Raw genomic sequence first — 6871 nt, forward strand, 5'->3', positions numbered from 1 at the left:
CACAATTACAATGGCAAAAGAAGTAGTATGTGTACAGAAAATAGCCTATTAGTTTTCTTGGAGGGTTGTTAAATAAATATCTTGTTTGATAAGATACCAGAACATGCAGAGCTGTATTAAATTTCAGTTTGTTATATATTTCTACAGAATTCTGCCCAGCACATCTATGGCTTTCAGAGCATTGCAGTTAGCATCAGAGAAGTTTTTTGTTAATGTGAAGGTTGCTGTTAAACTAATTTTAGCTGAACAAAAAACTGCCAACAGCTATTTTAAAAATTGTTTACCTAAACAGTGAGACTATTTCTACCCCTACAGGCTCCAAGTTTGTGCATTGCTGCTGATAGGAAAGATATACAAGCTGTAAAACTCATCTCCACTAAGTTTCCATCTACTCTTCAGAAATGCTTATTCTCCCACCTTCGTTGTTGTTACATTTCTTTTATGATCTGCTAAAGCAAAAATGAAAACAACCAACCTATGAATCTGTGAAATAGCACATTTTCTGATTTTATAGTATAAGAACTTGCGCTTTTCTTTTTATTTACTAGTCAGTAAATCTAAGCACCTTACGTGCAACAGAAATAGGCATTGCCAAAACTTTCTGTTGGAAAACCATCAGGAAAAAGCCTGTGACTTTACAGTTTGCTATTGCTGTTTAGCAATTGGGCTTAATCTATGTAAAACCTGTATCAAAGCACAAATATTTAAATCTGAGAGTACTTAGGCAGTCTGTCTGCTGAGATAATTGTTTATCAAGGTGACCAAAATGGTCACATATGTTCCTGGTTTTCTCTTGGCTGTCTTCTGTCCATCTGTTTTCTTACACCTGGGGCATGTCAGGTTTGAGCAATCCTGAATCTGCCCTCTGATGCTCCAGGCCAGACACCTGTACCACAGCTGTCCCCTGGGGCTGATCCTGAGCTCGTGTCCCACTGCACCCAGCAAGGTCCCTAGGAGCAGTGCCATCTCTTCTGGGCTGGTACAGGATTATTGGGGTCTCTAGGACAGGGCTCTCAGATCTTATAAATGTGAAAAGAACAGCCAAAACAGGGGCACTTCATGAAGTGCCATTACCATTTAATTTCCCAGAGGTTTAGCTGTTTTAGAAACTCCATCTCACAGTGCATTTTTCATAATTGCCTTTCTCAGGAGCTGCTTCCTCTGCCACTGGTCCCATCCCTGGATAAGTTGTTAATTAACTTTTTTTTTTTTTTTGTGCTGACAACCAGGACAGACTTAGCAAATTCCTTGGTGTCTACAGACACTAATTTGAAAACTACTGATCATTATATTCACTGCTAGCAGAGAAAAAACCTGTATGCAGCCTTTTAATTCAGGCCTGCTGTAGACACCAAGATTTTTCTCATCATTGGAACTCTTCTTTTTCCAACATTTACCTCAAATCTTTCCTAGCAATCCCACTTACAGATTACTGACATGTTATCATGCTATGTTTTTTTTCAGTTTAAGCAATCTTCAGAAAATAGTGAATTCTCAGTTGACTACAAAGGAAATTAACTACTTCTAAGTTAGACCAAATTTTACATGGCTATTAATGGCTTCTTAATCCTATGTGAGGATTAAGAAGACAAGTAGTAAAAGTTTGTAAAAGTTGTAGTAAGGGATTTCTGAGTCTGCTGAATTACATTTAGAATGTAATTGATCTTTATAATTAAAATTATTATTCCTTAAACCTTCTGAATTTAATGCAGTTACTTCTCTGCCTTTCATGCATCACTTAATCGCTTTTTGGAGAAAAATAATCAATGCAAAAAAATGCATTTCATGACTAATAAAAATGTAATTCCATAAAGATTGATTGAACTTTTGGGAAACATTCCAATCCACCAGAAACCTTGAATACCCACAGCTCCAGCTAAAGTCACAGTGATACATGGCTGTTCAGTACCTCCCAAAAAATCGGGCCCATGACCAGCTCCTCACCTCTCCAGTTCTGCAGGATCACACAGAAAAGTTTTGCAAATCTTACTGAGAGACACAGTCAAGGCCTCAGTCACACTTCCTTGGGAACAGATGCTGCAGCTGACATGAAATACAAGTAAACCTACTTTGCTTCTCCCAAACAGAATAATATATTTCACAGACATTTTTCAGAGGATTTTTAACACACACTGTGTTTTCAGCTAGTGCTACAATGCTGTTGAGAATGTTTGTGCTAGCCCAGACCTGCCATACAGACCCCTGCCTTATCTGCTGGTGTCATACCAACTCCTCACTAACAAAAGAGCGACTTTCCAAGCCCAGGTTGTTAAAAAGTATCTCAAAACCTGTGTCACAATGGTCTCTTTTCCTTCTAGCAATTTATTTTAGCATTTACTCTCATCATCTGGACTATTATTTGCATCTGTACCTATGAAAGTATTTAATCCAAGAGGAAAATCAGGACACTTGAGCATAGGCCCTGCACCCACCATGGCAGATCCACAACACTGCAACAGAGAGGGGAAAACTCCCACCTAAGCATGTTAATAAACATAAATAAACATAAAAAATATGTTAATAAAGATGTTAGCCCATTGAACTCTGTGTTTTGTGGATCAAAATTGTGGCTATGCCTTTGAACAATGGACACAGAAATTGCAACAATCAAGTCTCCTGGCAAAATCCACAGGTGGAAATACCTTTCTAATCCACAGATGGTGATATCTTTCTATTCTAATCCTTTCTAGCTCTTTCTTCTCCTTATACATTTTCTTAATTGATATCTTTCTACTTTTATATTGCTGCATTTCTATACATAATCAAAACAGCTACATACCTCCTTTCCATTGCATCAAAATTGCTCTTAAATAAACCCTATGTGTCTTATGGGTTACATAAGTCTTCAAAAGGCTCATAGCTTAATTCCAACAAGTTTGAAAAATAATTTCCTTTGCAAGTTTTAAATTTGTGATATTTCTGAAAAATATTTCTTTGTTCCCTTTTTTATGAGGTAAGGTGAGCAGAATTTCATTATCTGTCATCACTAAATTGCTAGTCTTTTTCATTTTCTCTCCTTAACCCTGCACAGGTCTGCCTAAAATAGACATTCCCCATCATTTAAGCACCATAATTAGAGGGATTTTCAAACACCTAATCACACTATGACTGTTTTTTTGATTGCTCTTTAATTTGATGATATCCTTCCTTTGGATAACAGGCAACTGAGCAGTAGTTCATGTGAGAACAATAGTATATATTGGTTTCACTTTCTTCTTTATTCACATTACTTTCTTGTTTACTTGTATCAGCAGAGCAGCTGTGAGCACCTTTTCTCTTTATGCAAAGTTATGCTGATCCCTCTCACAAGAGCAGTGGTTATGAACAGTGATTTTGAGTTTCAGGTGTCTCACTGAGATTTCAGAAATGCTGCTCTGCAGCTGTGCCAGGAGCAGTAAAGACCTGGGCACCAAAATGAAGGGGTCAGAGCCAGCAGGTCTCTGTTCACCAGTGCAGGCCACCGTGCTGGTGTCCTGTTCCCCTACAGTGTGGATTATTCAGCATTCCTTGACCTTGCATGCACTTCACTACATGTTTTATAACCCTGAATTTGGCTATTCTAAATAACTGCCTGTCATCTGCAGATTTGACTAATGAGCAAATCTCTTTCTCTTCCTGTATATTCTTTATATATAGGACTTAAACAAATGAATAACACTTGGGCATGCAGCTGCTAACCTTGTGTCATTATTGGAGTGGAGAAAAAGTGAGAGGCTAAGTTAAAAACTGTCAGATCATTCTGAAGTAATCATGCATGGTTTTACTTATTCTGTTGGTAACACTTTGGTGACTATTAGGTTCTTAAATTTTGAAAGATTATCTTTAAAAGGAGAAGGTGCAAAATGAGATAAAAAGTCAGTGGCTGATCAGCATGATCTAATTTACTTGGGGATTTGCCACTGAACTGGGATGGGACATTCAGCCTTAATTAGTATATTATGCCCAAAAAGCATCCATCCAAACCCTTGATCTCACAAGCCATATCCATTCTTGAAAACTAGGTGTACTTGGTTAAAAAAAATCTTCTAATCTTGGATAAGGTTATCAGAAGGAGAGTTTTAGTATAGGGTTTGTAGGATTAGCCCCAAATAATGTCCTTGACTGAGATTGATAATATTCCTTTTGGACTGAGGAGAGGGAATGCCAGACTGTCTTCACAGAAGAAAGGCTGAGGCTGAGACTGATGCATGAGGAAAGCTCCACATAAATCATTTAGCAGGGCCACAGCTGAAAGGAGTCCAAGCAAAGGCCCTATAAGGATGGAGAGGGGGAAGGCAGGGAAAGCAGCCACCACCAAGGGAGAGAGAGAGAATGCCATCTTCCTATCAGAAGGGGAAAAAAAGTGGGCAAATAGGTAACGGGGTTTAAATAGACCAGCTGGTGCCAGAGAGCACAAAAAAATGACCAACCAATGTCTGGGCTGTGGACATTTATTACTGCCAAGGGAAAGGTGAATGCCCTCTGCTGTGCCCTGTCTCCCAGAGAAGCATGCAAGGAAAAAATCATGTGAAAAGGTTAGTCAAAGCCATGGTGATGTCTTTCTGCTGTTATATTTAGCTTATTTCAAGCACCTCAGTTACAGACAGTAGTTAGCACAATAAAATGAGTCATGATGGGCTGCAATGAAGAGATTGACACCCTTGCAGAGCACAGAGGAGGGAAAATCAGATTCCTGTGATATATTAGCCTGTGGGATGCTCTCCTAAGAGAATTCATTCTTACCTGAAGGTGCATGGACAACCAGTACAATTTATGGTAGAGCGTGCAGGAGGTCAGTACTGACCCCATATTGACCCAAAGAAGTGCAAAGTGATCTGAACACCTTTCCTCCTGCTCCAAACTTCAAGCTTGGGTTCCAAGCATTCCTCTGTGAAACAAGGAGTGAACAAATATCTTGTCTGTTCCAAACCTCAGACAATAGGTACACATAACTAAAAACAGATGTTCTTTGCACCTTCTTTACACATTTTTTCATGTTCTGCAGTTTAGATGCCGTTCCTTACACATATTTAATACCATTGTATTCTAACTTATTCTCAGGAGTATCTAAAATCTAGTTCTCCTTCAATCTGGGCTTCCTGAAAGTACAGGAATCTCGGGCCATGCATGAAGTGTTGAGTATTGATTTCTAGTCTCTTAAGCTCCAACCGTATTATTCCAGATAAAGTGTACTATATGGAGGTATTATTTAAGGATTGGAAAAGAAAAAGAGGTATTAAAACAAATATAAACAGGAACCAAACTTCTATTTTCCTCCTGTTACAAAACCCTTACTAATGTTGAAAAAAATCCCATTTGGTGAGAATTAAAGAGCTCATTGGAATTAATATACAGCATTTTGTTTTCCTTGCCTGTATAATTGCTTTCAGTTAGAGTTTAATTTGTTAAGAAAAGGGTCCTGATAGAGCCTTACTAAAAGAAAATCCACTATTGCACTCAATCATTGCATTATTATTGACCAAAGTGAACACAAAATATCCGAAGAATGCTTAAAGGGGACACAAGCTTCATTAGGAAAATAATCCACTGAAATATAATAAAACATAAGGTAGGTATTAGGTAGGTATTCACTCTACCATGGCACAGATGAGGACTTTATTTTCAACCCATAACAGATTGAATTTTTGCATGATGTTTTCTTTAAACTGCCTTCCTTAATCTAGAAATACATTAAAATACTCATCTGCCAGCTGTGCTGTTTTCAGCTGTAGCAAACTGGTGATTTGTATCCTCCTGACATTATTTTCCCCACATGAAATAAAACATGACTGTCACAGTATTACAGAAAAGGAAAAAAAAACCTGACATTTCTTATGTCTTGTCCTGGGGTTTTTATCTTATCCTTGAATTATTTCTGTGATTAAGAGGTCTGCTACAATTAAGCATATTTGCAAATATGTTTGGTGCAGAAATGTAAAAACCTGAGTCTGCCAAGATTAGAAAAAAAGCCACTAACATTTCAATCTTACATATCTGTAGAAATGCTTTCCACAGCCACCAAAATCCCTACATTCAGTGTGAAAGTCTGTGACGTTCGGTGATACACCAATGGTCAAATCCAGCCCACCGGCATCAGAAGGCAAAAAGCATTTTGGACTATGTCTGCTCTTCGTTCTCAGCCTCCAAGGTCATTTCAAGAACTCCCTAGATCAGCTCAAGAATGAGACTGGCTGTACTTTTGTGCTTAAAGATACATTTTATTCTGACATACTGTTGGCAATTGCTAAGTATTAAATCCACTAGGAGTTTTTTTCTTTTACTTTAATAAAGATGACACGTAATGAAAACCACTGAGCTAAATGCAACAAAAAATTTATTTTTCTATCTCATTTTTAAGCATATACTGCATACAATTTTTGATGCTAAGTGCAAAATATAACTCACATGTCTATAGGATGCCAAAATCCCTTAGTCCATCTAAGCTACATCTATATTAACAAGCAATAGAGACCAACAGAAATGGCTCTGTGAAGTGAAATAGCTGGTGAGGGCCTGGCATCCTCCCTGCTCTTATTGCATGGGGTTTTTCTGCATCAGACTAGCAGTGTTCTGCTCTCACAGACTGACTGCCAGCTCACCACTGGTGAACTCCTGGAGTGCATCTTCCAGATAAGTCCCACACAAAGGGAATCGTGCTCTGAGGCTGCTCCCCAGTGCAAACTGAAGCACAGCACAGGAGTACATTTGAGAGGTTAACTGAATTCTGTGAGTGATCCATGGATATCCTGTTAGCTTTATTCCTCCCTCAAAGCTAAAACCCCCTGGAGTGCTGCTCTATAAGTATTTCTGAGGATGAATCCTCAGACTTAGCAGACTGTACTGAATCCGTCTTTTCTTCTTAACACATTGGGTGGCACTACAAGAAAACAAG

The sequence above is a fragment of the Zonotrichia albicollis genome, chromosome 1 (assembly GCF_047830755.1).
Source record: "Zonotrichia albicollis isolate bZonAlb1 chromosome 1, bZonAlb1.hap1, whole genome shotgun sequence".
Lineage (NCBI taxonomy): Eukaryota > Metazoa > Chordata > Aves > Passeriformes > Passerellidae > Zonotrichia > Zonotrichia albicollis.